This window comes from Schistocerca gregaria, chromosome 11 (genome assembly GCF_023897955.1).
Source record: "Schistocerca gregaria isolate iqSchGreg1 chromosome 11, iqSchGreg1.2, whole genome shotgun sequence".
NCBI lineage: Eukaryota > Metazoa > Arthropoda > Insecta > Orthoptera > Acrididae > Schistocerca > Schistocerca gregaria.
In genome coordinates, this window is record NC_064930.1 from 10,911,488 (window position 1) to 10,938,638 (window position 27,151).

The window sequence follows — 27,151 nt, forward strand, 5'->3', positions numbered from 1 at the left end:
GTGGTCTTGTTTTCCTGTCTATGTTTGGTCGGTCTCGTAAGAGGTTGAATGTAACGAATGGGTGGGAAAGAGTAAGGGGCAGCGGCTGTGTGGAACGAAAACACAATTCCTCAGGGGGGTGTGAGCGTTTCGAGATGAATCGTATATAAGTTATACTTGGTCGTCAGTGACCGTGTGGCCTAATGGATAAGGCGTCGGACTTCGGATCCGAAGATTGCAGGTTCGAATCCTGTCACGGTCGTGTTTTTCCAGTTCTGAGAAACAAACATACCGTTTTAATGTAGCAATTGTGCTGTACGAAACCGTCTGAATGTTGCTGTTGACCATTTTGTGCTTGGAGATGGTCTTGAGCTTGAAACACACACAAGAAGACCGGTGTTACCTAGCGAAATGGTCGGCAGAGTGCCCTCACCGCGAGGTTTGACTGGCACTTGCACATCTAAAACAACGTCGGAAAGTAAATCGTTCGGCTTTTGAGTCACGTCAAGTATGTGTGTTAATTTTGACGCCGCTAGCTCTGCAGATTGTCATGCAATTCCTTTACCTCTCAGAAATGATTATGAAATAAAAGTGAAGTACGTGACGAGTGTCGTTAGGAAAACATTAGGCAGCATGGAGAGATTCTGTATGGGACCAACCAACTCAAACGAGTACTGTGTGATCTGCTACCCAGGAGGTACCCAACGAGGCAGCACGGCTGGCTCCGTCGGTAGAGCATGAGACTCTTAATCACAGGGTCGTGGGTTCGAGCCCTTCGCTGGGCGGAACGGAATTTTTCTCCACTGCACATGTAAATTACCGATTTTCTGATTAACGTGATGTAATGGAAATAGCAACTTTAAAATTTGCCTACGTCTCAATCAGTCGCAAGAAAACTGTATTTGAAGGTGAAGGTGATTTTGTAGACATGTGAAAGTCATGTTCTGAAGTGCAGGTGGTTTTGTTTGGAGAGAACATCGGCTACGTGTCAGATGTGTAGCCAAGCAGTAATGGGTTGCCATAGCTGCTAATATTAGTCAAAAATATGAAGTGTTGTCAGCTGAAGTCTGAAGATTCAGACGACCGTGCGGCGAAGTACGCAAAAGTTCCGCTAGGCCGCGCCTCTTTAGCTCAGTGGTAGAGCACTGGTCTAGTAAACCAGGAGTCGTGAGTTCCATCCTCACAGGAGGAAGACGAATTTTGGAAATCAGTTGCGCGTCATGGCCGTATAGCAAACAGTATCTGTGATGGCGAACAATTAGCGAGAGGCGTTTTATTAAGAATTACTCTCAGATGTGATTAAGGCGAATGGCGCTGATAAAGCATTTGCCAAAGCGGTACGGCATAAGGTGGGACGAGGCATTCTGAATTACATTCTATAGATGTATTTCTCACAAATCTCTGAGCCTCCCGCGGTCGTCGTCTTCGTCGACGCCGCCGCTTCTGCAGAATTAGCAAACGGCCATCGTAGCAAATGCGGCGAGGGACACCCTGCCATCGATTCCGATTGCGCAAAGTGTGTGGTCTTGTTTTCCTGTCTATGTTTGGTCGGTCTCGTAAGAGGTTGAATGTAACGAATGGGTGGGAAAGAGTAAGGGGCAGCGGCTGTGTGGAACGAAAACTCAATTCCTCAGGGGGTGTGAGCGTTTCGAGATGAATCGTATATAAGTTATACTTGGTCGTCAATGACCGTGTGGCCTAATGGATAAGGCGTCGGACTTCGGATCCGAAGATTGCAGGTTCGAATCCTGTCACGGTCGTGTTTTTCCAGTTCTGAGAAACAAACATACCGTTTTAATGTAGCAATTGTGCAGTACGAAACCGTCTGAATGTTGCTGTTGACCATTTTGTGCTTGGAGATGGTCTTGAGCTTGAAACACACACAAGAAGACCGGTGTTAACTAGCGAAATGGTCGGCAGAGTGCCCTCACCGCGAGGTTTGACTGGCACTTGCACATCTAAAACAACGTCGGAAAGTAACTCGTTCGGCTTTTGAGTCACGTCAAGTATGTGTGTTAATTTTGACGCCGCTAGCTCTGCAGATTGTCATGCAATTCCTTTACCTCTCAGAAATGATTATGAAATAAAAGTGAAGTACGTGACGAGTGTCGTTAGGAAAACATTAGGCAGCATGGAGAGATTCTGTATGGGAACAACCAACTCAAACGAGTACTGTGTGATCTGCTACCCAGGAGGTACCCAACGAGGCAGCACGGCTAGCTCAGTCGGTAGAGCATGAGACTCTTAATCACAGGGTCGTGGGTTCGAGCCCTTCGCTGGGCGGAACGGAATTTTTCTCCACTGCACATGTAAATTACCGATTTTCTGATTAACGTGATGTAATGGAAATAGCAACATTAAAATTTGCCTACGTCTCAATCAGTCGCAAGAAAACTGTATTTGAAGGTGAAGGTGATTTTGTAGACATGTGAAAGTCATGTTCTGAAGTGCAGGTGATTTTGTTTGGAGAGAACATCGGCTACGTGTCAGATGTGTAGCCAAGCAGTAATGGGTCGCCATAGCTGCTAATATTAGTCAAAAATATGAAGTGTTGTCAGCTGAAGTCTGAAGATTCAGACGACCGTGCGGCGAAGTACGCAAAAGTTCCGCTAGGCCGCGCCTCTTTAGCTCAGTGGTAGAGCACTGGTCTAGTAAACCAGGAGTCGTGAGTTCCATCCTCACAGGAGGAAGACGAATTTTGGAAATCAGTTGCGCGTCATGGCCGTATAGCAAACAGTATCTGTGATGGCGAACAATTAGCGAGAGGCGTTTTATTAAGAATTACTCTCAGATGTGATTAAGGCGAATGGCGCTGATAAAGCATTTGCCAAAGCGGTACGGCATAAGGTGGGACGAGGCATTCTGAATCACATTTTATAGATGTATTTCTCACAAATCTCTGAGCCTCTCGCGGTCGTCGTCGTCGTCGTCGTCGTCGTCGTCGTCGTCGTCGCCGCCGCTTCTGCAGAATTAGCAAACGGCCATCGTAGCAAATGCGGCGAGGGACACCCTGCCATCGATTCCGATTGCGCAAAGTGTGTGGTCTTGTTTTCCTGTCTATGTTTGGTCGGTCTCGTAAGAGGTTGAATGTAACGAATGGGTGGGAAAGAGTAAGGGGCAGCGGCTGTGTGGAACAAAAACACAATTCCTCAGGGGGTGTGAGCGTTTCGAGATGAATCGTATATAAGTTATACTTGTCCGTCAGTGACCGTGTGGCCTAATGGATAAGGCGTCGGACTTCGGATCCGAAGATTGCAGGTTCGAATCCTGTCACGGTCGTGTTTTTCCAGTTCTGAGAAACAAACATACCGTTTTAATGTAGCAATTGTGCAGTACGAAACCGTCTGAATGTTGCTGTTGACCATTTTGTGCTTGGAGATGGTCTTGAGCTTGAAACACACACAAGAAGACCGGTGTTAACTAGCGAAATGGTCGGCAGAGTGCCCTCACCGCGAGGTTTGACTGGCACTTGCACATCTAAAACAACGTCGGAAAGTAACTCGTTCGGCTTTTGAGTCACGTCAAGTATGTGTGTTAATTTTGACGCCGCTAGCTCTGCAGATTGTCATGCAATTCCTTTACCTCTCAGAAATGATTATGAATAAAAGTGAAGTACGTGACGAGTGTCGTTAGGAAAACATTAGGCAGCATGGAGAGATTCTGTATGGGACCAACCAACTCAAACGAGTACTGTGTGATCTGCTACCCAGGAGGTACCCAACGAGGCAGCACGGCTAGCTCCGTCGGTAGAGCATGAGACTCTTAATCACAGGGTCGTGGGTTCGAGCCCTTCGCTGGGCGGAACGGAATTTTTCTCCACTGCACATGTAAATTACCGATTTTCTGATTAACGTGATGTAATGGAAATAGCAACTTTAAAATTTGCCTACGTCTCAATCAGTCGCAAGAAAACTGTATTTGAAGGTGAAGGTGATTTTGTAGACATGTGAAAGTCATGTTCTGAAGTGCAGGTGGTTTTGTTTGGAGAGAACATCGGCTACGTGTCAGATGTGTAGCCAAGCAGTAATGGGTGCCATAGCTGCTAATATTAGTCAAAAATATGAAGTGTTGTCAGCTGAAGTCTGAAGATTCAGACGACCGTGCGGCGAAGTACGCAAAAGTTCCGCTAGGCCGCGCCTCTTTAGCTCAGTGGTAGAGCACTGGTCTAGTAAACCAGGAGTCGTGAGTTCCATCCTCACAGGAGGAAGACGAATTTTGGAAATCAGTTGCGCGTCATGGCCGTATAGCAAACAGTATCTGTGATGGCGAACAATTAGCGAGAGGCGTTTTATTAAGAATTACTCTCAGATGTGATTAAGGCGAATGGCGCTGATAAAGCATTTGCCAAAGCGGTACGGCATAAGGTGGGACGAGGCATTCTGAATTACATTCTATAGATGTATTTCTCACAAATCTCTGAGCCTCCCGCGGTCGTCGTCTTCGTCGACGCCGCCGCTTCTGCAGAATTAGCAAACGGCCATCGTAGCAAATGCGGCGAGGGACACCCTGCCATCGATTCCGATTGCGCAAAGTGTGTGGTCTTGTTTTCCTGTCTATGTTTGGTCGGTCTCGTAAGAGGTTGAATGTAACGAATGGGTGGGAAAGAGTAAGGGGCAGCGGCTGTGTGGAACGAAAACACAATTCCTCAGGGGGTGTGAGCGTTTCGTGATGAATCGTATATAAGTAATACTTGGTCGTCAGTGACCGTGTGGCCTAATGGCTAAGGCGTCGGACTTCGGATCCGAAGATTGCAGGTTCGAATCCTGTCACGGTCGTGTTTTTCCAGTTCTGAGAAACAAACATACCGTTTTAATGTAGCAATTGTGCAGTACGAAACCGTCTGAATGTTGCTGTTGACCATTTTGTGCTTGGAGATGGTCTTGAGCTTGAAACACACACAAGAAGACCGGTGTTAACTAGCGAAATGGTCGGCAGAGTGCCCTCACCGCGAGGTTTGACTGGCACTTGCACATCTAAAACAACGTCGGAAAGTAACTCGTTCGGCTTTTGAGTCACGTCAAGTATGTGTGTTAATTTTGACGCCGCTAGCTCTGCAGATTGTCATGCAATTCCTTTACCTCTCAGAAATGATTATGAAATAAAAGTGAAGTACGTGACGAGTGTCGTTAGGAAAACATTAGGCAGCATGGAGAGATTCTGTATGGGACCAACCAACTCAAACGAGTACTGTGTGCTGTGCTACCCAGGAGGTACCCAACGAGGCAGCACGGCTAGCTCCGTCGGTAGAGCATGAGACTCTTAATCACAGGGTCGTGGGTTCGAGCCCTTCGCTGGGCGGAACGGAATTTTTCTCCACTGCACATGTAAATTACCGATTTTCTGATTAACGTGATGTAATGGAAATAGCAACTTTAAAATTTGCCTACGTCTCAATCAGTCGCAAGAAAACTGTATTTGAAGGTGAAGGTGATTTTGTAGACATGTGAAAGTCATGTTCTGAAGTGCAGGTGGTTTTGTTTGGAGAGAACATCGGCTACGTGTCAGATGTGTAGCCAAGCAGTAATGGGTTGCCATAGCTGCTAATATTAGTCAAAAATATGAAGTGTTGTCAGCTGAAGTCTGAAGATTCAGACGACCGTGCGGCGAAGTACGCAAAAGTTCCGCTAGGCCGCGCCTCTTTAGCTCAGTGGTAGAGCACTGGTCTAGTAAACCAGGAGTCGTGAGTTCCAACCTCACAGGAGGAAGACGAATTTTGGACATCAGTTGCGCGTCATGGCCGTATAGCAAACAGTATCTGTGATGGCGAACAATTAGCGAGAGGCGTTTTATTAAGAATTACTCTCAGATGTGATTAAGGCGAATGGCGCTGATAAAGCATTTGCCAAAGCGGTACGGCATAAGGTGGGACGAGGCATTCTGAATTACATTCTATAGATGTATTTCTCACAAATCTCTGAGCCTCCCGCGGTCGTCGTCTTCGTCGACGCCGCCGCTTCTGCAGAATTAGCAAACGGCCATCGTAGCAAATGCGGCGAGGGACACCCTGCCATCGATTCCGATTGCGCAAAGTGTGTGGTCTTGTTTTCCTGTCTATGTTTGGTCGGTCTCGTAAGAGGTTGAATGTAACGAATGGGTGGGAAAGAGTAAGGGGCAGCGGCTGTGTGGAACGAAAACACAATTCCTCAGGGGGTGTGAGCGTTTCGAGATGAATCGTATATAAGTTATACTTGGTCGTCAGTGACCGTGTGGCCTAATGGATAAGGCGTCGGACTTCGGATCCGAAGATTGCAGGTTCGAATCCTGTCACGGTCGTGTTTTTCCAGTTCTGAGAAACAAACATACCGTTTTAATGTAGCAATTGTGCAGTACGAAACCGTCTGAATGTTGCTGTTGACCATTTTGTGCTTGGAGATGGTCTTGAGCTTGAAACACACACAAGAAGACCGGTTTTAACTAGCGAAATGGTCGGCAGAGTGCCCTCACCGCGAGGTTTGACTGGCACTTGCACATCTAAAACAACGTCGGAAAGTAACTCGTTCGGCTTTTGAGTCACGTCAAGTATGTGTGTTAATTTTGACGCCGCTAGCTCTGCAGATTGTCATGCAATTCCTTTACCTCTCAGAAATGATTATGAAATAAAAGTGAAGTACGTGACGAGTGTCGTTAGGAAAACATTAGGCAGCATGGAGAGATTCTGTATGGGACCAACCAACTCAAACGAGTACTGTGTGCTCTGCTACCCAGGAGGTACCCAACGAGGCAGCACGGCTAGCTCCGTCGGTAGAGCATGAGACTCTTAATCACAGGGTCGTGGGTTCGAGCCCTTCGCTGGGCGGAACGGAATTTTTCTCCACTGCACATGTAAATTACCGATTTTCTGATTAACGTGATGTAATGGAAATAGCAACATTAAAATTTGCCTACGTCTCAATCAGTCGCAAGAAAACTGTATTTGAAGGTGAAGGTGATTTTGTAGACATGTGAAAGTCATGTTCTGAAGTGCAGGTGGTTTTGTTTGGAGAGAACATCGGCTACGTGTCAGATGTGTAGCCAAGCAGTAATGGGTCGCCATAGCTGCTAATATTAGTCAAAAATATGAAGTGTTGTCAGCTGAAGTCTGAAGATTCAGACGACCGTGCGGCGAAGTACGCAAAAGTTCCGCTAGGCCGCGCCTCTTTAGCTCAGTGGTAGAGCACTGGTCTAGTAAACCAGGAGTCGTGAGTTCCATCCTCACAGGAGGAAGACGAATTTTGGAAATCAGTTGCGCGTCATGGCCGTATAGCAAACAGTATCTGTGATGGCGAACAATTAGCGAGAGGCGTTTTATTAAGAATTACTCTCAGATGTGATTAAGGCGAATGGCGCTGATAAAGCATTTTTTTTTTTTTTTTTTTTTTTGTTTTTTAAAAAAAAAAAAAATCTTTATTTATTTCAACTACAATAATAGTTATACTTAATAACCCACTCCCTTAGTTGATTAGTGGGCCTGTATTTTATACAATGTATTTATTACAAGTATGCAGCTCTTAATTCTAACTTGTAAGTGAGCTACAGGTGTTACATAATGATGGGCATTACTAATATTATTGTCTATACCTACAATTAAATACTACTTCTTATTTCTAAGTTCTAACATCTGCAGCGTCACATATATGCCAGCAGAGAGTATAAACCTACTGATAATTGCCTTGCTCTTCGAGCTAAACCCGAAGAGCATGCCCCTGGCACTGGGCAGGCCAAGATGTTATTACGCTGCAGTTTCCTAAATGTAAATATCCTAGTCTAATTCCTACAAACTAAGCTTATCCTAAGTCAAATCCGGTGCTTTACATTTTTGTAAAGGTGACCCCTACTCCCCCTATTCCTGCACGCGGCGGATCCCAACTATGGTGGATAGTCGGCCAGTCCGCGCACAGGCGGTATGGGAACAGGGATCCAGACGAAATCGGTGTATATTCTGAGTTTATGTTAATTCATGTCCCTCAGATATTCCATCAACACCTTACGTGATACCTCGTTTGCCAGAGTGTTAAGCAGTTGAAAGGTATCTTCGCGTCTCAGAAGTTGGTATGTGTCTTGGTTTGGTAGTCTATCTCGGAGTGTGGCTGCAACATCATTGAAGAGAGGACACTCGTAGATCACATGTTCAGAAGTACCTTCCGGGACGCCACAGTCACACGCGGGCGTTGCCTTCTTCCCAAACCGACATAGGTATGTCGGGTAGGGTCCATGTCCAGTGAGAAAGTGGAACAATCCCTTTGTTGGCTCAAAATACTTCATTTGCAAGCGTTCCCTCACGTCCGGAATGAACTGAAAAGTTCTACGTCCGGTTTCCTCCGTTTCCCAAGTCCCCTGCCATAATTCTTCTCCCCTTTTCATAATTTCCCTCTTATTTGCCACCCTCACCCCCATAATCTCTTCAATTTTACCTAGATTCCCCTTTTTTGCCCAATACCAGGCTGCTTGCTCCCTTATCTTTATATCTAGTGGGCAGAGCCCCATTATGACTAACAGGGCCCCCCCTGGAGACGTTCTATAAGCCCCCACAGATCGTAATATCATACTTCTTTGCACCCTTCTCACTGCCATGGCAGGCACAACCCTCGTGAGTCTATGCGCCCAGACTCCCGAGCCGTAACCCACCACTGAGGTTAAGATACTGTTATGATATAGTTTAATGAGGTGTGGAGGGAGGTGAAATCTTTTATGTCCTATGGAAATGAGGTTATTTAGAATTTGTAGGGCCTTTTGGGTTACGGTTTCAATGTGCCTCCCGAAGTTCCATTTCTCATCAATGATGACTCCTAAGTATCGTGTGTCACGTCTTCGTAATACTGGTGAACCGTCAATCCTGACTGTCGGGTTCCTGGTTAGTTGTCCTTTCAGCAGTAAGTAAGTTGACTTACTTGGTGAGACTGTCATTTTGGTGGTGTGGCACCACTGTTGAAGTTTGTCTATGGCCCTTTCTATCTTAGGTTCAATGTCTTCTCGGCTCCGGCCACCGACCAACAGGAGGAGGTCATCTGCGTAGGCTATCACCTCTAGCACATCCTCGCATTGTTGTAGATTGTCCAATAAAGGCTCCATGTGGATGTCCCAAAAAAGCGGTCCAAGGACCGATCCCTGGGGACATCCTTTCGTGATCACTTTACTAACTCTCTCGCTAGAGGATGATAGCCAGACCTCTCGTTCTTCGCAATAGCTCCTCAGGCAACCATATAGCGGCCCTGGACACTCTTTCTCCCGCAAGCAGGAGAAGAGCGAAGGCCACCACAGGTTGTCAAAGGCGCCACTGATGTCCACCATGATGCCCACCACGTATTTATGCGGGGTTGAGCCGCAGACCTCGGCTGCCAGGGCGATTGCATCAGATGCCGATCGCCCCGGCCTGAAACCGAATTGCCTGCTGCTCATCCCGCACAAAACTCTGTGTGCCGCCAGTCTGTCAGCCAGCAACTTCTCAAATAATTTACCAAGCAAGTCCAACAGGCAGATTGGCCTGTATGACTTCACTTCCGCTGGATCTTTATCTTGTCCCTTCTTTATAATGACAACATTTGCCTTTTTCCATCTCCTTGGGAACTGTTGTTGCCTTAGGCATTCATTGTATAAATGCGTTAATGGCGCAACCAGCTGGGGGGCCAGGAATTGCACCACCTCCGCCACAATGCCATCTGGCCCAGGAGCTTTCCCTCTTTTGAGAGATTTTATGTGGGCCGCCACCTCCTCTTCCGAGAAGGGGTAGACCGCTGCATCGTTGTTATATTGCACTTGATCCTCCTCTCGCAGTTGCCGCTGTGCTTCAGTTTCCCCGTCCGCATAGTCATCAGGCAACAGGGACTGGAGGAGGACCCCAGCAGTTTCCTGCCAGGACTCCGTCATCCCGCCCCCGTGCCTGACAGTTGATAGCTCCATAGGAGAGCGGATCTTTTCCCTCACTAACTTGTAGGGAAGTCCCCATGGATCCAGCACAAGTTGACTGAGCACATAGCGTTCCCAGCTCCGTGTCCTGACCTCGCGTAGTTCCTTTTGGAACTGTTGCTTGGCCTCCCTATACCGCAACTGCCATCTTTGTTTCTCTTGCCAGACGACACTGCGCTGGTAGTACCTCCTTAGCCTTCTGACAGACTGACGCAATTCCTCTAGTTCAGGCGTCCATGGTGACGGAGAGGCCGCCATGGCCCTCCTCCTGGTTGGTACAGCAGCCCTCACCGCTCTAGTTATGGCGGTCACTATGTCGTCAGTTCTGTCGTTTACGTCTATATCTTGTTGTGCGTCCCCTCCCGGTATTGGAGGAATGTCGCACTCCCTCGCTAGCCGCTCCCAATCTGCTCTATTAAAGTTATATTGCAATTCCCACCCCATGGCCCAGCGGCACTCTCTATCCCCTATGGTGAAAGTTATTAAATTATGGTCGCTTGTGGTGGCATTCCCTATTACCTTCCAATTTTGGAGTATGTTTGTAACATTCGGTGTTGTTAGAGTTATGTCAATATTTGTCCCTTGTCTTCCTCCCGCCGTGTAGGTAGGAGGATTGCCCGGCCTATTAGCCACCACAAGTTGGGTTGCCATAATAAATTCTTCTACCTTCTCCCCATTTGCATCTCGTGTGCCACTGTACCACAGGGGGGATTTGGCATTTATGTCAGCTGTAATTATCAACTTTCTCCCCCGCAACGCCGTGGTCACTCTCGTTAGGTGATCTAAGTGTGTTTCAATATTATCACTGTACTGAAAGTACATGTTTATTATAAAGACGATTCCGGTTGGGGATTGCAACTCCACGACGTTGCAGTGGGTAGTTGTGAATTGAGAGAGCGTGGTGACTCTCAGGAGCTTATTTGTTATTATTATCGCCGCTTTCGGGACTTCTCCTTTGCTAATTACCTGCCATGTTGCGGCAGCAAAAGCGACCTTTCCAGCTTGGGAGTACGGCTCCTGTAGACAGAGCACATCCAATCTCCTCTCCTCCACCTCCCTTCGGAGTTCCTGCATTACGAGTCGGCTGTTATGTGTATTTAGTTGTCCTATGTTAAGCTTTGTCATCAAGGGAAGTATGTATGTATGCGGTCATTTGGCCAGGTTTTAGACCAGTCAAATGCAATTCTTCCATTGGCTAGAACTGCCTGCTCGTAAATGTCGTCTAAGTTGAATTTCTCCCCTCTCCTTTCGAAGACTTTTCGTAGCAGGTCCCGCAGGGCTCCGAAGTCGGTGGGGAGATTCACTGATTTTAGTTGGATTCTGTCAACAGCCTCCATCACCGAGAAGGTTACCCTTCTTCCTTCTTCATGTCCTACACGAACCACATGTCTCAGGGCCGTGGTCAGGGTAGCCGGCTGTTCAAGTCTTGCTAGCTGCATAGTATATTCTAAATTAGGGTAGACCCTCACAGGATCCACAGGTGGCAATCTGACCACTGGAGTACTCTGTTCAGTGGAATTTATGCTGGAGCTAGTTACTTCATTTTCTTGAATCGGTTTCTCATGCTTGTTCTGTTGCTTTTCAGAGACTGTTATGGCCGCAGGATGCCCTTGCCGTTTCTGATGTTTTATCGGCTCTGCTCCCCGGCTTTCAGAGGAGGGAGCTGCTGCTATAGGGAGATCTGTTTGTATTGCTATGTTCACCCATTGAGGCTCAGTTTGAATGGCTCTATCTGTTGTTTCAGGTTTTCCGGCGCCCGTAAGCGACCTCAGAAATAACTTGAATTTACTTGCCCTCATAGCGTCCCTCCTCCTCTTGCTCGGGGATTTGCGCTTCGGCATCCTGTTCGGTATGCCGAGTTCAGCCATAATCAGTTCTGGAGATTAATCTTTGTTCCAACATTCTGTATGTTGGGCAATTCCGACCTACAGCTCCGCAAGACTTCTTCCCTCTGCTTTTGCATGGTATGCAGATTTGTGTACCTTTACAGTCCTTACGATTATGGCCACTTTCTCCGCACTTGGTGCACGCCGGCTCCCTGGTGCACAGCCTGAGAATGTGGTCCAGGTCACCACAGTTGTGGCAACGAGGTACCACGACATAGTCTTTGGTGTTGATGGCATGGAAGCCAACATAGATCCTGCCCATTGTTGTGATGTTCTTCCACATCTGTGCTGTCACTTCAGCGACATGATGTACAACATCACGACCTCGTGGACCCGTTTTAAATCTAAGTTTAGAACAATTATTAAATTCTTCAGCGCTTAGATGCTCAAAATTTTGTGCCCTGATTGTCTCTGACAACTCTTCATTCGTCATAATAGATGGCACGTCATAAAGTATGACGAGAGGATTTCTTTTTCTTGGTGGCTCACATTTCACCACTGAGTTCAGCTTTTGGTTCTTCAGCAGCTTTTCTTTATCCTCTTCCGAGGCAACTTCTACGATGACTGAGTTCCTGCTCGGTTTGATTCTCTTTATCTTTATTTTTTCCTTCACAGGGTCCACGGTTTTCGTGAATAACTCCTGTATTTTCTTTATGCTTGTGTCTTCTCCAGGAAGTGTTCTCAAAAAGACTGCCGTATCTGGCCTCTTAGTTACCTTATTTATTGTCTCTCTGGTGGTGTTGGGCTTGGTGGGAGCTTGCGCTGCCACTGCCGCCCAAGTTTTCACTGGCTGCTTTCTTAGTCTATTGTTTTCTTTTACTAATTCTTCTAGCCTACCTTCTAGTTTTGCATGGACAATGGCCCAAGCTGCCAATTCATTTTTAATGGCTGACATTCCGGCTTGGCTGATCTTGCCATTTTTAACAGATTGCTCCATGAGCGTAGTTATTCTGGCAAGTCTTTGCATAACTGACTCATTCTCGACCTGTCCCAGCTCGTCCTGAGGAGAGGGATCAGGCGCAGTAGACGCACGTTGAGGCGCACTCGAATCACTCGTATCTGTCGTCGCCATGATTTACGAGTGATATAAAAAAGGTGGGAGCCCGTCTCTTACCCCGGACCGGCTCCTCTGGCATGGGGGGGGACTTCTTGCAGCTCGCCCACCGACCTCGCCCCAAGGTCAAGGGCCCTCTCGAACTGCCGGGTTCAGCGCGCCGTTGCCAGCGCACTGGTCCCCATCGATGGCTCCGTCATCGGCGATTTCACGCGACGCTCCTCGGCAACTACACCCCGCACTCCGGAGAGGCGGATGCACCTCTCGCCCTTCGCCGCCTACTAGCCCAGGTTTCCACCCTTCGGCCAAGGACCCACTCCTACTCAGGTGGCGGGCCGGTCCCCCAGACGTTCGGCGGTCTGGACCCAGTTAACCTGGCCCAGGCAGTGTCACCACCTCCTGGGTTTGGCAGAACACGCCCCGGTTACCCAGGGGCGCGGCGAAGCGCCCTTGCCGACTCGCGCCGCGATCCCACGCCGACGAACGAAGTCGCCGGCATGCAGGGCTCCTGCTGGTCTGGGCCCTGCGAACAGAAAGGGACAGCTGTTCGTCCCTCGACACAGCTCCCCCTGTGCCACGCACCCTTCGCTTTCGCATCGGGTTGGGTCGCAGCTCTTCCTTTTGTCGCAAGGCACACCCGGGCAAGCCCGAGAAATGCCGAGCTTAACGTCCGGCACCACTTGAAGGCGGAAAGAGCCACTTGAGAAGGAGAGGCTATATATGACGCATCACTTCCCCTGTGGGCACGTCCGACTGGAAGCGATACGCCCCAGTGCGAACCCCTGTGCCTTACGGTGCGCCGGCGCGGACTGGCCCACGCCAAAAGGCGCACCGCGAGACAACAGGTCCCACGCCAGACATTTGCCAAAGCGGTACGGCATAAGGTGGGACGAGGCATTCTGAATCACATTTTATAGATGTATTTCTCACAAATCTCTGAGCCTCTCGCGGTCGTCGTCGTCGTCGTCGTCGTCGTCGTCGTCGTCGTCGTCGTCGCCGCCGCCGCTTCTGCAGAATTAGCAAACGGCCATCGTAGCAAATGCGGCTAGGGACACCCTGCCATCGATTCCGATTGCGCAAAGTGTGTGGTCTTGTTTTCCTGTCTATGTTTGGTCGGTCTCGTAAGAGGTTGAATGTAACGAATGGGTGGGAAAGAGTAAGGGGCAGCGGCTGTGTGGAACAAAAACACAATTCCTCAGGGGGTGTGAGCGTTCCGAGATGAATCGTATATAAGTTATACTTGTTCGTCAGTGACCGTGTGGCCTAATGGATAAGGCGTCGGACTTCGGATCCGAAGATTGCAGGTTCGAATCCTGTCACGGTCGTGTTTTTCCAGTTCTGAGAAACAAACATACCGTTTTAATGTAGCAATTGTGCAGTACGAAACCGTCTGAATGTTGCTGTTGACCATTTTGTGCTTGGAGATGGTCTTGAGCTTGAAACACACACAAGAAGACCGGTGTTAACTAGCGAAATGGTCGGCAGAGTGCCCTCACCGCGAGGTTTGACTGGCACTTGCACATCTAAAACAACGTCGGAAAGTAACTCGTTCGGCTTTTGAGTCACGTCAAGTATGTGTGTTAATTTTGACGCCGCTAGCTCTGCAGATTGTCATGCAATTCCTTTACCTCTCAGAAATGATTATGAAATAAAAGTGAAGTACGTGACGAGTGTCGTTAGGAAAACATTAGGCAGCATGGAGAGATTCTGTATGGGACCAACCAACTCAAACGAGTACTGTGTGATCTGCTACCCAGGAGGTACCCAACGAGGCAGCACGGCTAGCTCAGTCGGTAGAGCATGAGACTCTTAATCACAGGGTCGTGGGTTCGAGCCCTTCGCTGGGCGGAACGGAATTTTTCTCCACTGCACATGTAAATTACCGATTTTCTGATTAACGTGATGTAATGGAAATAGCAACTTTAAAATTTGCCTACGTCTCAATCAGTCGCAAGAAAACTGTATTTGAAGGTGAAGGTGATTTTGTAGACATGTGAAAGTCATGTTCTGAAGTGCAGGTGGTTTTGTTTGGAGAGAACATCGGCTACGTGTCAGATGTGTAGCCAAGCAGTAATGGGTCGCCATAGCTGCTAATATTAGTCAAAAATATGAAGTGTTGTCAGCTGAAGTCTGAAGATTCAGACGACCGTGCGGCGAAGTACGCAAAAGTTCCGCTAGGCCGCGCCTCTTTAGCTCAGTGGTAGAGCACTGGTCTAGTAAACCAGGAGTCGTGAGTTCCATCCTCACAGGAGGAAGACGAATTTTGGAAATCAGTTGCGCGTCATGGCCGTATAGCAAACAGTATCTGTGATGGCGAACAATTAGCGAGAGGCGTTTTATTAAGAATTACTCTCAGATGTGATTAAGGCGAATGGCGCTGATAAAGCATTTGCCAAAGCGGTACGGCATAAGGTGGGACGAGGCATTCTGAATCACATTTTATAGATGTATTTCTCACAAATCTCTGAGCCTCTCGCGGTCGTCGTCGTCGTCGTCGTCGTCGTCGCCGCCGCTTCTGCAGAATTAGCAAACGGCCATCGTAGCAAATGCGGCGAGGGACACCCTGCCATCGATTCCGATTGCGCAAAGTGTGTGGTCTTGTTTTCCTGTCTATGTTTGGTCGGTCTCGTAAGAGGTTGAATGTAACGAATGGGTGGGAAAGAGTAAGGGGCAGCGGCTGTGTGGAAGAAAAACACAATTCCTCAGGGGGTGTGAGCGTTTCGAGATGAATCGTATATAAGTTATACTTGTCCGTCAGTGACCGTGTGGCCTAATGGATAAGGCGTCGGACTTCGGATCCGAAGATTGCAGGTTCGAATCCTGTCACGGTCGTGTTTTTCCAGTTCTGAGAAACAAACATACCGTTTTAATGTAGCAATTGTGCAGTACGAAACCGTCTGAATGTTGCTGTTGACCATTTTGTGCTTGGAGATGGTCTTGAGCTTGAAACACACACAAGAAGACCGGTGTTAACTAGCGAAATGGTCGGCAGAGTGCCCTCACCGCGAGGTTTGACTGGCACTTGCACATCTAAAACAACGTCGGAAAGTAACTCGTTCGGCTTTTGAGTCACGTCAAGTATGTGTGTTAATTTTGACGCCGCTAGCTCTGCAGATTGTCATGCAATTCCTTTACCTCTCAGAAATGATTATGAAATAAAAGTGAAGTACGTGACGAGTGTCGTTAGGAAAACATTAGGCAGCATGGAGAGATTCTGTATGGGACCAACCAACTCAAACGAGTACTGTGTGATCTGCTACCCAGGAGGTACCCAACGAGGCAGCACGGCTAGCTCAGTCGGTAGAGCATGAGACTCTTAATCACAGGGTCGTGGGTTCGAGCCCTTCGCTGGGCGGAACGGAATTTTTCTCCACTGCACATGTAAATTACCGATTTTCTGATTAACGTGATGTAATGGAAATAGCAACTTTAAAATTTGCCTACGTCTCAATCAGTCGCAAGAAAACTGTATTTGAAGGTGAAGGTGATTTTGTAGACATGTGAAAGTCATGTTCTGAAGTGCAGGTGGTTTTGTTTGGAGAGAACATCGGCTACGTGTCAGATGTGTAGCCAAGCAGTAATGGGTCGCCATAGCTGCTAATATTAGTCAAAAATATGAAGTGTTGTCAGCTGAAGTCTGAAGATTCAGACGACCGTGCGGCGAAGTACGCAAAAGTTCCGCTAGGCCGCGCCTCTTTAGCTCAGTGGTAGAGCACTGGTCTAGTAAACCAGGAGTCGTGAGTTCCATCCTCACAGGAGGAAGACGAAATTTGGAAATCAGTTGCGCGTCATGGCCGTATAGCAAACAGTATCTGTGATGGCGAACAATTAGCGAGAGGCGTTTTATTAAGAATTACTCTCAGATGTGATTAAGGCGAATGGCGCTGATAAAGCATTTGCCAAAGCGGTACGGCATAAGGTGGGACGAGGCATTCTGAATTACATTCTATAGATGTATTTCTCACAAATCTCTGAGCCTCCCGCGGTCGTCGTCTTCGTCGACGCCGCCGCTTCTGCAGAATTAGCAAACGGCCATCGTAGCAAATGCGGCGAGGGACACCCTGCCATCGATTCCGATTGCGCAAAGTGTGTGGTCTTGTTTTCCTGTCTATGTTTGGTCGGTCTCGTAAGACTTTGAATGTAACGAATGGGTGGGAAAGAGTAAGGGGCAGTGGCTGTGTGGAACGAAAACACAATTCCTCAGGGGGTGTGAGCGTTTCGAGATGAATCGTATATAAGTTATACTTGGTCGTCAGTGCCCGTGTGGCCTAATGGATAAGGCGTCGGACTTCGGATCCGAAGATTGCAGGTTCGAATCCTGTCACGGTCGTGTTTTTCCAGTTCTGGGAAACAAACATACCGTTTTAATGTAGCAATTGTGCAGTACGAAACCGTCTGAATGTTGCTGTTGACCATTTTGTGCTTGGAGATGGTCTTGAGCTTGAAACACACACAAGAAGGCCGGTGTTAACTAGCGAAATGGTCGGCAGAGTGCCCTCACCGCGAGGTTTGACTGGCACTTGCACATCTAAAACAACGTCGGAAAGTAACTCGTTCGGCTTTTGAATCACGTCAAGTATGTGTGTTAATTTTGACGCCGCTAGCTCTGCAGATTGTCATGCAATTCCTTTACCTCTCAGAAATGATTATGAAATAAAAGTGAAGTACGTGACGAGTGTCGTTAGGAAAACATTAGGCAGCATGGAGAGATTCTGTATGGGACCAACCAACCCAAACGAGTACTGTGTGATCTGCTACCCAGGAGGTACCCAACGAGGCAGCACGGCTAGCTCAGTCGGTAGAGCATGAGACTCTTAATCACAGGGTCGTGGGTTCGAGCCCTTCGCTGGGCGGAACGGAATTTTTCTCCACTGCACATGTAAATTACCAATTTTCTGATTAACGTGATGTAATGGAAATAGCAACTTTAAAATTTGCCTACGTCTCAATCAGTCGCAAGAAAACTGAAGGTGAAGGTGACTTTGTAGACATGTGAAAGTCATGTTCTGAAGTGCAGGTGGTTTTGTTTGGAGAGAACATCGGCTACGTGTCAGATGTGTAGCCAAGCAGTAATGGGTCGCCATAGCTGCTAATATTAGTCAAAAATATGAAGTGTTGTTAGCTGAAGTCTGAAGATTCAGACGACCGTACGGACGAAGTACGCAAAAGTTCCGCTAGGCCGCGCCTCTTTAGCTCAGTGGTAGAGCACTGGTCTAGTAAACCAGGAGTCGTGAGTTCCATCCTCACAGGAGGAAGACGAATTTTGGAAATCAGTTGCGCGTCATGGCCGTATAGCAAACAGTATCTGTGATGGCGAACAATTAGCGAGAGGCGTTTTATTAAGAATTACTCTCAGATGTGATTAAGGCGAATGGCGCTGATAAAGCATTTGCCAAAGCGGTACGGCATAAGGTGGGACGAGGCATTCTGAATTACATTCTATAGATGTATTTCTCACAAATCTCTGAGCCTCCCGCGGTCGTCGTCTTCGTCGTCGTCGTCGTCGTCGTCGTCGTCGCCGCCGCCGCTTCTGCAGAATTAGCAAATGGCCATCTTAGCAAATGCGGCGAGGGACACCCTGCCATCGATTCCGATTGCGCAAAGTGTGTGGTCTTGTTTTCCTGTCTATGTTTGGTCGGTCTCGTAAGAGGTTGAATGTAACGAATGGGTGGGAAAGAGTAAGGGGCAGCGGCTGTGTGCAACGAAAACACAATTCCTCAGGGGGTGTGAGCGTTTCGAGATGAATCGTATATAAGTTATACTTAGTCGTCAGTGACCGTGTGGCCTAATGGATAAGGCGTCGGACTTCGGATCCGAAGATTGCAGGTTCGAATCCTGTCACGGTCGTGTTTTTCCAGTTCTGAGAAACAAACATACCGTTTTAATGTAGCAATTGTGCAGTACGAAACCGTCTGAATGTTGCTGTTGACCATTTTGTGCTTGGAGATGGTCTTGAGCTTGAAACACACACAAGAAGACCGGTGTTAACTAGCGAAATGGTCGGCAGAGTGCCCTCACCGCGAGGTTTGACTGGCACTTGCACATCTAAAACAACGTCGGAAAGTAACTCGTTCGGCTTTTGAGTCACGTCAAGTATGTGTGTTAATTTTGACGCCGCTAGCTCTGCAGATTGTCATGCAATTCCTTTACCTCTCAGAAATGATTATGAAATAAAAGTGAAGTACGTGACGAGTGTCGTTAGGAAAACATTAGGCAGCATGGAGAGATTCTGTATGGGACCAACCAACCCAAACGAGTACTGTGTGATCTGCTACCCAGGAGGTACCCAACGAGGCAGCACGGCTAGCTCAGTCGGTAGAGCATGAGACTCTTAATCACAGGGTCGTGGGTTCGAGCCCTTCGCTGGGCGGAACGGAATTTTTCTCCACTGCACATGTAAATTACCGATTTTCTGATTAACGTGATGTAATGGAAATAGCAACTTTAAAATTTGCCTACGTCTCAATCAGTCGCAAGAAAACTGTATTTGAAGGTGAAGGTGATTTTGTAGACATGTGAAAGTCATGTTTTGAAGTGCAGGTGGTTTTGTTTGGAGAGAACATCGGCTACGTGTCAGATGTGTAGCCAAGCAGTAATGGGTCGCCATAGCTGCTAATATTAGTCAAAAATATGAAGTGTTGTCACCTGAAGTCTGAAGATTCAGACGACCGTGCGGCGAAGTACGCTAAAGTTCCGCTAGGCCGCGCCTCTTTAGCTCAGTGGTAGAGCACTGGTCTAGTAAACCAGGAGTCGTGAGTTCCATCCTCACCGGAGGAAGACGAATTTTGGAAATCAGTTGCGCGTCATGGCCGTATAGCAAACAGTATCTGTGATGGCGAACAATTAGCGAGAGGCGTTTTATTAAGAATTACTCTCAGATGTGATTAAGGCGAATGGCGCTGATAAAGCAATTGCCAAAGCGGTACGGCATAAGGTGGGACGAGGCATTCTGAATTACATTTTATAGATGTATTTCTCACAAATCTCTGAGCCTCCCGCGGTCGTCGTCGCCGCCGCCGCTTCTGCAGAATTAGCAAATGGCCATCTTAGCAAATGCGGCGAGGGACACCCTGCCATCGATTCCGATTGCGCAAAGTGTGTGGTCTTGTTTTCCTGTCTATGTTTGGTCGGTCTCGTAAGAGGTTGAATGTAACGAATGGGTGGGAAAGAGTAAGGGGCAGCGGCTGTGTGCAACGAAAACACAATTCCTCAGGGGGTGTGAGCGTTTCGAGATGAATCGTATATAAGTTATACTTAGTCGTCAGTGACCGTGTGGCCTAATGGATAAGGCGTCGGACTTCGGATCCGAAGATTGCAGGTTCGAATCCTGTCACGGTCGTGTTTTTCCAGTTCTGAGAAACAAACATACCGTTTTAATGTAGCAATTGTGCAGTACGAAACCGTCTGAATGTTGCTGTTGACCATTTTGTGCTTGGAGATGGTCTTGAGCTTGAAACACACACAAGAAGACCGGTGTTAACTAGCGAAATGGTCGGCAGAGTGCCCTCACCGCGAGGTTTGACTGGCACTTGCACATCTAAAACAACGTCGGAAAGTAACTCGTTCGGCTTTTGAGTCACGTCAAGTATGTGTGTTAATTTTGACGCCGCTAGCTCTGCAGATTGTCATGCAATTCCTTTACCTCTCAGAAATGATTATGAAATAAAAGTGAAGTACGTGACGAGTGTCGTTAGGAAAACATTAGGCAGCATGGAGAGATTCTGTATGGGACCAACCAACCCAAACGAGTACTGTGTGATCTGCTACCCAGGAGGTACCCAACGAGGCAGCACGGCTAGCTCAGTCGGTAGAGCATGAGACTCTTAATCACAGGGTCGTGGGTTCGAGCCCTTCGCTGGGCGGAACGGAATTTTTCTCCACTGCAGATGTAAATTACCGATTTTCTGATTAACGTGATGTAATGGAAATAGCAACTTTAAAATTTGCCTACGTCTCAATCAGTCGCAAGAAAACTGTATTTGAAGGTGAAGGTGATTTTGTAGACATGTGAAAGTCATGTTTTGAAGTGCAGGTGGTTTTGTTTGGAGAGAACATCGGCTACGTGTCAGATGTGTAGCCAAGCAGTAATGGGTCGCCATAGCTGCTAATATTAGTCAAAAATATGAAGTGTTGTCACCTGAAGTCTGAAGATTCAGACGACCGTGCGGCGAAGTACGCTAAAGTTCCGCTAGGCCGCGCCTCTTTAGCTCAGTGGTAGAGCACTGGTCTAGTAAACCAGGAGTCGTGAGTTCCATCCTCACCGGAGGAAGACGAATTTTGGAAATCAGTTGCGCGTCATGGCCGTATAGCAAACAGTATCTGTGATGGCGAACAATTAGCGAGAGGCGTTTTATTAAGAATTACTCTCAGATGTGATTAAGGCGAATGGCGCTGATAAAGCAATTGCCAAAGCGGTACGGCATAAGGTGGGACGAGGCATTCTGAATTACATTTTATAGATGTATTTCTCACAAATCTCTGAGCCTCCCGCGGTCGTCGTCGCCGCCGCCGCTTCTGCCAAATTAGCAAATGGCCATCGTAGCAAATGCGGCGAGGGACACCCTGCCATCGATTCCGATTGCGCAAAGTGTGTGGTCTTGTTTTCCTGTCTATGTTTGGTCGGTCTCGTAAGAGGTTGAATGTAACGAATGGGTGGGAAAGAGTAAGGGGCAGCGGCTGTTTGGAACGAAAACACAATTCCTCAGGGGGTCTGAGCGTTTCGAGATGAATCGTATATAAGTTATACTTGGTCGTCAGTGACCGTGTGGCCTAATGGATAAGGCGTCGGACTTCGGATCCGAAGATTGCAGGTTCGAATCCTGTCACGGTCGTGTTTTTCCAGTTCTGAGAAACAAACATACCGTTTTAATGTAGCAATTGTGCAGTACGAAACCGTCTGAATGTTGCTGTTGACCATTTTGTGCTTGAAGATGGTCTTGAGCTTGAAACACACACAAGAAGACCGGTGTTAACTAGCGAAATGGTCGGCAGAGTGCCCTCACCGCGGGGTTTGACTGGCCCTTGCACATCTAAAACAACGTCGGAAAGTAACTCGTTCGGCTTTTGAGTCACGTCAAGTATGTGTGTTAATTTTGACGCCGCTAGCTCTGCAGATTGTCATGCAATTCCTTTACCTCTCAGAAATGATTATGAAATAAAAGTGAAGTACGTGACGAGTGTGACGTTAGGAAAACATTAGGCAGCATGGAGAGATTCTGTATGGGACCAACCAACCCAAACGAGTACTGTGTGATCTGCTACCCAGCAGGTACCCAACGAGGCAGCACGGCTAGCTCAGTCGGTAGAGCATGAGATTCTTAATCATAGGGTCGTGGGTTCGAGCCCTACCCTGGGCGGAACGGAATTTTTTTCCGCTGCAGATGTAAATTACCGATTTTCTGATTAACGTGATGTAATGGAAATAGCAACTTTAAAATTTGCCTACGTCTCAATCAGTCCCAAGAAAACTGAAGGTGAAGGTGACTTTGTAGACATGTGAAAGTCATGTTCTGAAGTGCAGGTGGTTTTGTTTGGAGAGAACATCGGCTACGTGTCAGATGTGTATCCAAGCAGTAATGGGGCGCCATAGCTGCAAATATTAGAGAAAAATATGAAGTGTTGTCAGCTGAAGTCTGAAGATTCAGACGACCGTACGGACGAAGTACGTAAAAGTTCCGTTAGGCCGCGCCTCTTTAGCTCAGTGGTAGAGCACTGGTCTAGTAAACCAGGAGTCGTGAGTTCCATCCTCACAGGAGGAAGACGAATTTTGGAAATCAGTTGCGCGTCATGGCCGTATAGCAAACAGTATCTGTGATGGCGAACAATTAGCGAGAGGCGTTTTATTAAGAATTACTCTCAGATGTGTAATGGCGCTGATAAAGCATTTTTTTTTTTTTAAAAAAAACTTTATTTATTTCAACTACAATAATAGTTATACTTAATAACCCACTCCCTTAGTTGATTAGTGGGCCTGTATTTTATACAATGATTGTTACAAGTAAGGAGCTCTTAATTCTAACTTGTAAGTGAGCTACAGGTGTTACACCATGATGGGCATTACTAATATTATTGTCTATACCTACAATTAAATACTACTTCTTATTTCTAAGTTCTAACATCTGCAGCGTCACATATATGCAAGCAGAGAGTATAAACCTACTGATAATTGCCTTGCTCTTCGAGCTAAACCCGAAGAGCATGCTCTGGCACTGGGCAGGCCAAGATGTTATTACGCTGCAGTTTCCTAAATGTAAATATCCTAGTCTAATTCCTACAAACTAGGCTTATCCTAAGTCAAATCCGGTGCTTTACATTTTTGTAAAGGTGACCCCTACTCCCCCTATTCCTGCACGCGGCGGATCCCAACTATGATGGAAAGTCGGCCAGTCCGCGCCCAGGCGGTATGGGAACAGGGATCCAGACGAAATCGGTGTATATTTCTGAGTTTATGTTAATTCATGTCCCTCAGATATTCCATCAACACCTTACGTGATACCTCGTTTGCCAGAGTGTTAAGCAGTTGAAAGGTATCTTCGCGTCTCAGAAGTTGGTATGTGTCTTGGTTTGGTAGTCTATCTCGGAGTGTGGCTGCAACATCATTGAAGAGAGGACACTCGTAGATCACATGTTCAGGAGTACCTTCCGGGACGCCACAGTCACACGCGGGCGTTGCCTTCTTCCCAAACCGACATAGGTATGTCGGGTAGGGTCCATGTCCAGTGAGAAAGTGGAACAATCCCCTTGTTGGCTCAAAATACTTCATTTGCAAGCGTTCCCTCACGTCCGGAATGAACTGAAAAGTTCTACGTCCGGTTTCCTCCGTTTCCCAAGTCCCCTGCCATAATTCTTCTCCCCTTTTCATAATTTCCCTCTTATTTGCCACCCTCACCCCCATAATCTCTTCAATTTTACCTAGATTCCCCTTTTTTGCCCAATACCAGGCTGCTTGCTCCCTTATCTTTATATCTAGTGGGCAGAGCCCCATTATGACTAACAGGGCCCCCCCTGGAGACGTTCTATAAGCCCCCACAGATCGTAATATCATACTTCTTGCACCCTTCTCACTGCCATGGCAGGCACAACCCTCGTGAGTCTATGCGCCCAGACTCCCGAGCCGTAACCCACCACTGAGGTTAAGATACTATTATGATATAGTTTAATGAGGTGTGGAGGGAGGTGAAATCTTTTATGTCCTATGGAAATGAGGTTATTTAGAATTTGTAGGGCCTTTTGGGTTACGGTTTCAATGTGCCTCCCGAAGTTCCATTTCTCATCAATGATGACTCCTAAGTATCGTGTGTCACGTCTTCGTAATACTGGTGAACCGTCGATCCTGACTGTCGGGTTCCTGGTTAGTTGTCCTTTCAGCAGTAAGTAAGTTGACTTACTTGGTGAGACTGTCATTTTGGTGGTGTGGCACCACTGTTGAAGTTTGTCTATGGCCCTTTCTATCTTAGGTTCAATGTCTTCTCGGCTCCGGCCACCGACCAACAGGAGGAGGTCATCTGCGTAGGCTATCACCTCTAGCACATCCTCGCATTGTTGTAGATTGTCCAATAAAGGCTCCATATGGATGTCCCAAAAAAGCGGTCCAAGGACCGATCCCTGGGGACATCCTTTCGTGATCACTTTACTAACTCTCTCGCTAGAGGATGATAGCCAGACCTCTCGTTCCTCGCAATAGCTCCTCAGGCAACCATATAGCGGCCCTGGACACTCTTTCTCCCGCAAGCAGGAGAAGAGCGAAGGCCACCACAGGTTGTCAAAGGCGCCACTGATGTCCACCATGATGCCCACCACGTATTTATGCGGGGTTGAGCCGCAGACCTCGGCTGCTAGGGCGATTGCATCAGATGCCGATCGCCCCGGCCTGAAACCGAATTGCCTGCTGCTCATCCCGCACAAAACTCTGTGTGCCGCCAGTCTGTCAGCCAGCAACTTCTCAAATAATTTACCAAGCAAGTCCAACAGGCAGATTGGCCTGTATGACTTCACTTCCGCTGGATCTTTATCTTGTCCTTTCTTTATAATGACAACATTTGCCTTTTTCCATCTCCTAGGGAACTGTTGTTGCCTTAGGCATTCATTGTATAAATGCGTTAATGGCGCAACCAGCTGGGGGGCCAGGAATTGCACCACCTCCGCCACAATGCCATCTGGCCCAGGAGCTTTCCCTCTTTTGAGAGATTTTATGTGGGCCGCCACCTCCTCTTCCGAGAAGGGGTAGACCGCTGCATCGTTGTTATATTGCACTTGATCCTCCTCTCGCAGTTGCCGCTGTGCTTCAGTTTCCCCGTCCGCATAGCCATCAGGCAACAGGGACTGGAGGAGGACCCCAGCAGTTTCCTGCCAGGACTCCGTCATCCCGCCCCCGTGCCTGACAGTTGATAGCTCCATAGGAGAGCGGATCTTTTCCCTCACTAACTTGTAGGGAAGTCCCCATGGATCCAGCACAAGTTGACTGAGCACATAGCGTTCCCAGCTCCGTGTCCTGACCTCGCGTAGTTCCTTTTGGAACTGTTGCTTGGCCTCCCTATACCGCAACTGCCATCTTTGTTTCTCTTGCCAGACGACACTGCGCTGGTAGTACCTCCTTAGCCTTCTGACAGACTGACGCAATTCCTCTAGTTCAGGCGTCCATGGTGACGGAGAGGCCGCCATGGCCCTCCTCCTGGTTGGTACAGCAGCCCTCACCGCTCTAGTTATGGCGGTCACTATGTCGTCAGTTCTGTCGTTTACGTCTATATCTTGTTGTGCGTCCCCTCCCGGTATTGGAGGAATGTCGCACTCCCTCGCTAGCCGCTCCCAATCTGCTCTATTAAAGTTATATTGCAATTCCCACCCCATGGCCCAGCGGCACTCTCTATCCCCTATGGTGAAAGTTATTAAATTATGGTCGCTTGTGGTTGCATTCCCTATTACCTTCCAATTTTGGAGTATGTTTGTAACATTCGGTGTTGTTAGAGTTATGTCAATATTTGTCCCTTGTCTTCCTCCCGCCGTGTAGGTAGGAGGATTGCCCGGCCTATTAGCCACCACAAGTTGGGTTGCCATAATAAATTCTTCTACCTTCTCCCCATTTGCATCTCGTGTGCCACTGTACCACAGGGGGGATTTGGCATTTATGTCAGCTGTAATTATCAACTTTCTCCCCCGCAACGCCGTGGTCACTCTCGTTAGGTGAGCTAAGTGTGTTTCAATATTATCACTGTACTGAAAGTACATGTTTATTATGAAGACGATTCCGGTTGGGGATTGCAACTCCACGACGTTGCAGTGGGTAGTTGTGAATTGAGAGAGCGTGGTGACTCTCAGGAGCTTATTTGTTATTATTATCGCCGCTTTCGGGACTTCTCCTTTACTAATTACCTGCCATGTTGCGGCAGCAAAAGCGACCTTTCCAGCTTGGGAGTACGGCTCCTGTAGACAGAGCACCTCCAATCTCCTCTCCTCCACCTCCCTTCGGAGTTCCTGCATTACGAGTCGGCTGTTATGTGTATTTAGTTGTCCTATGTTAAGCTTTGTCATCAAGGGAAGTATGTATGTATGCGGTCATTTGGCCAGGTTTTAGACCAGTCAAATGCAATTCTTCCATTGGCTAGAACTGCCTGCTCGTAAATGTCGTCTAAGTTGAATTTCTCCCCTCTCCTTTCGAAGACTTTTCGTAGCAGGTCCCGCAGGGCTCCGAAGTCGGTGGGGAGATTCACTGATTTTAGTTGGATTCTGTCAACAGCCTCCATCACCGAGAAGGTTACAATTCTTCCTTCTTCATGTCCTACACGAACCACATGTCTCAGGGCTGTGGTCAGGGTAGCCGGCTGTTCAAGTCTTGCTAGCTGCATAGTATATTCTAAATTAGGGTAGACCCTCACAGGATCCACAGGTGGCAATCTGACCACTGGAGTACTCTGTTCAGTGGAATTTATGCTGGAGCTAGTTACTTCATTTTCTTGAATCGGTTTCTCATGCTTGTTCTGTTGCTTTTCAGAGACTGTTATGGCCGCAGGATGCCCTTGCCGTTTCTGATGTTTTATCGGCTCTGCTCCCCGGCTTTCAGAGGAGGGAGCTGCTGCTATAGGGAGATCTGTTTGTATTGCTATGTTCACCCATTGGGGCTCAGTTTGAATGGCTATATCTGTTGTTTCAGGTTTTCCGGCGCCCGTAAGCGACCTCAGAAATAACTTGAATTTACTTGCCCTCATAGCGTCCCTCCTCCTCTTGCTCGGGGATTTGCGCTTCGGCATCCTGTTCGGTATGCCGAGTTTAGCCATAATCAGTTCTGGAGATTAATCTTTGTTCCAACATTCTGTATGTTGGGCAATTCCGACCTACAGCTCCGCAAGACTTCTTC

At 47.7% G+C, this 27,151-nt stretch overlaps 26 non-coding genes across 26 annotated transcripts; all 26 read left to right on the forward strand.

Annotated features, from left to right (window-relative positions):
• The first annotated feature begins 168 nt into the window (after positions 1-168).
• Trnar-ucg (transfer RNA arginine (anticodon UCG)) lies at positions 169-241 on the forward strand. The gene has a single exon. It is a non-coding gene; the product is annotated as a tRNA-Arg (tRNA).
• An 858-nt stretch (positions 242-1,099) lies between these two features.
• Positions 1,100-1,171, forward strand: Trnat-agu (transfer RNA threonine (anticodon AGU)). Its single transcript has one exon. It is a non-coding gene; the product is annotated as a tRNA-Thr (tRNA).
• Positions 1,172-1,666: 495 nt separating this feature from the next.
• Trnar-ucg (transfer RNA arginine (anticodon UCG)) lies at positions 1,667-1,739 on the forward strand. Its single transcript has one exon. It is a non-coding gene; the product is annotated as a tRNA-Arg (tRNA).
• A 450-nt stretch (positions 1,740-2,189) lies between these two features.
• Positions 2,190-2,262, forward strand: Trnak-cuu (transfer RNA lysine (anticodon CUU)). Its single transcript has one exon. It is a non-coding gene; the product is annotated as a tRNA-Lys (tRNA).
• A 335-nt stretch (positions 2,263-2,597) lies between these two features.
• On the forward strand, positions 2,598-2,669 carry Trnat-agu (transfer RNA threonine (anticodon AGU)). The gene has a single exon. It is a non-coding gene; the product is annotated as a tRNA-Thr (tRNA).
• A 516-nt stretch (positions 2,670-3,185) lies between these two features.
• On the forward strand, positions 3,186-3,258 carry Trnar-ucg (transfer RNA arginine (anticodon UCG)). The gene has a single exon. It is a non-coding gene; the product is annotated as a tRNA-Arg (tRNA).
• An 856-nt stretch (positions 3,259-4,114) lies between these two features.
• Positions 4,115-4,186, forward strand: Trnat-agu (transfer RNA threonine (anticodon AGU)). Its single transcript has one exon. It is a non-coding gene; the product is annotated as a tRNA-Thr (tRNA).
• Positions 4,187-4,681: 495 nt separating this feature from the next.
• Trnar-ucg (transfer RNA arginine (anticodon UCG)) lies at positions 4,682-4,754 on the forward strand. Its single transcript has one exon. It is a non-coding gene; the product is annotated as a tRNA-Arg (tRNA).
• Positions 4,755-5,612: 858 nt separating this feature from the next.
• Positions 5,613-5,684, forward strand: Trnat-agu (transfer RNA threonine (anticodon AGU)). The gene has a single exon. It is a non-coding gene; the product is annotated as a tRNA-Thr (tRNA).
• A 495-nt stretch (positions 5,685-6,179) lies between these two features.
• Positions 6,180-6,252, forward strand: Trnar-ucg (transfer RNA arginine (anticodon UCG)). The gene has a single exon. It is a non-coding gene; the product is annotated as a tRNA-Arg (tRNA).
• An 858-nt stretch (positions 6,253-7,110) lies between these two features.
• Positions 7,111-7,182, forward strand: Trnat-agu (transfer RNA threonine (anticodon AGU)). Its single transcript has one exon. It is a non-coding gene; the product is annotated as a tRNA-Thr (tRNA).
• Positions 7,183-14,053: 6,871 nt separating this feature from the next.
• Trnar-ucg (transfer RNA arginine (anticodon UCG)) lies at positions 14,054-14,126 on the forward strand. Its single transcript has one exon. It is a non-coding gene; the product is annotated as a tRNA-Arg (tRNA).
• Positions 14,127-14,576: 450 nt separating this feature from the next.
• Trnak-cuu (transfer RNA lysine (anticodon CUU)) lies at positions 14,577-14,649 on the forward strand. Its single transcript has one exon. It is a non-coding gene; the product is annotated as a tRNA-Lys (tRNA).
• A 335-nt stretch (positions 14,650-14,984) lies between these two features.
• On the forward strand, positions 14,985-15,056 carry Trnat-agu (transfer RNA threonine (anticodon AGU)). The gene has a single exon. It is a non-coding gene; the product is annotated as a tRNA-Thr (tRNA).
• A 504-nt stretch (positions 15,057-15,560) lies between these two features.
• On the forward strand, positions 15,561-15,633 carry Trnar-ucg (transfer RNA arginine (anticodon UCG)). Its single transcript has one exon. It is a non-coding gene; the product is annotated as a tRNA-Arg (tRNA).
• Positions 15,634-16,083: 450 nt separating this feature from the next.
• On the forward strand, positions 16,084-16,156 carry Trnak-cuu (transfer RNA lysine (anticodon CUU)). Its single transcript has one exon. It is a non-coding gene; the product is annotated as a tRNA-Lys (tRNA).
• A 335-nt stretch (positions 16,157-16,491) lies between these two features.
• Trnat-agu (transfer RNA threonine (anticodon AGU)) lies at positions 16,492-16,563 on the forward strand. The gene has a single exon. It is a non-coding gene; the product is annotated as a tRNA-Thr (tRNA).
• Positions 16,564-17,058: 495 nt separating this feature from the next.
• On the forward strand, positions 17,059-17,131 carry Trnar-ucg (transfer RNA arginine (anticodon UCG)). Its single transcript has one exon. It is a non-coding gene; the product is annotated as a tRNA-Arg (tRNA).
• A 450-nt stretch (positions 17,132-17,581) lies between these two features.
• Positions 17,582-17,654, forward strand: Trnak-cuu (transfer RNA lysine (anticodon CUU)). Its single transcript has one exon. It is a non-coding gene; the product is annotated as a tRNA-Lys (tRNA).
• Positions 17,655-17,984: 330 nt separating this feature from the next.
• Positions 17,985-18,056, forward strand: Trnat-agu (transfer RNA threonine (anticodon AGU)). Its single transcript has one exon. It is a non-coding gene; the product is annotated as a tRNA-Thr (tRNA).
• A 519-nt stretch (positions 18,057-18,575) lies between these two features.
• On the forward strand, positions 18,576-18,648 carry Trnar-ucg (transfer RNA arginine (anticodon UCG)). Its single transcript has one exon. It is a non-coding gene; the product is annotated as a tRNA-Arg (tRNA).
• A 450-nt stretch (positions 18,649-19,098) lies between these two features.
• On the forward strand, positions 19,099-19,171 carry Trnak-cuu (transfer RNA lysine (anticodon CUU)). The gene has a single exon. It is a non-coding gene; the product is annotated as a tRNA-Lys (tRNA).
• An 896-nt stretch (positions 19,172-20,067) lies between these two features.
• Positions 20,068-20,140, forward strand: Trnar-ucg (transfer RNA arginine (anticodon UCG)). Its single transcript has one exon. It is a non-coding gene; the product is annotated as a tRNA-Arg (tRNA).
• Positions 20,141-20,590: 450 nt separating this feature from the next.
• Positions 20,591-20,663, forward strand: Trnak-cuu (transfer RNA lysine (anticodon CUU)). Its single transcript has one exon. It is a non-coding gene; the product is annotated as a tRNA-Lys (tRNA).
• Positions 20,664-21,559: 896 nt separating this feature from the next.
• Trnar-ucg (transfer RNA arginine (anticodon UCG)) lies at positions 21,560-21,632 on the forward strand. Its single transcript has one exon. It is a non-coding gene; the product is annotated as a tRNA-Arg (tRNA).
• Positions 21,633-22,487: 855 nt separating this feature from the next.
• Trnat-agu (transfer RNA threonine (anticodon AGU)) lies at positions 22,488-22,559 on the forward strand. The gene has a single exon. It is a non-coding gene; the product is annotated as a tRNA-Thr (tRNA).
• The last annotated feature ends 4,592 nt before the right edge of the window (positions 22,560-27,151 follow it).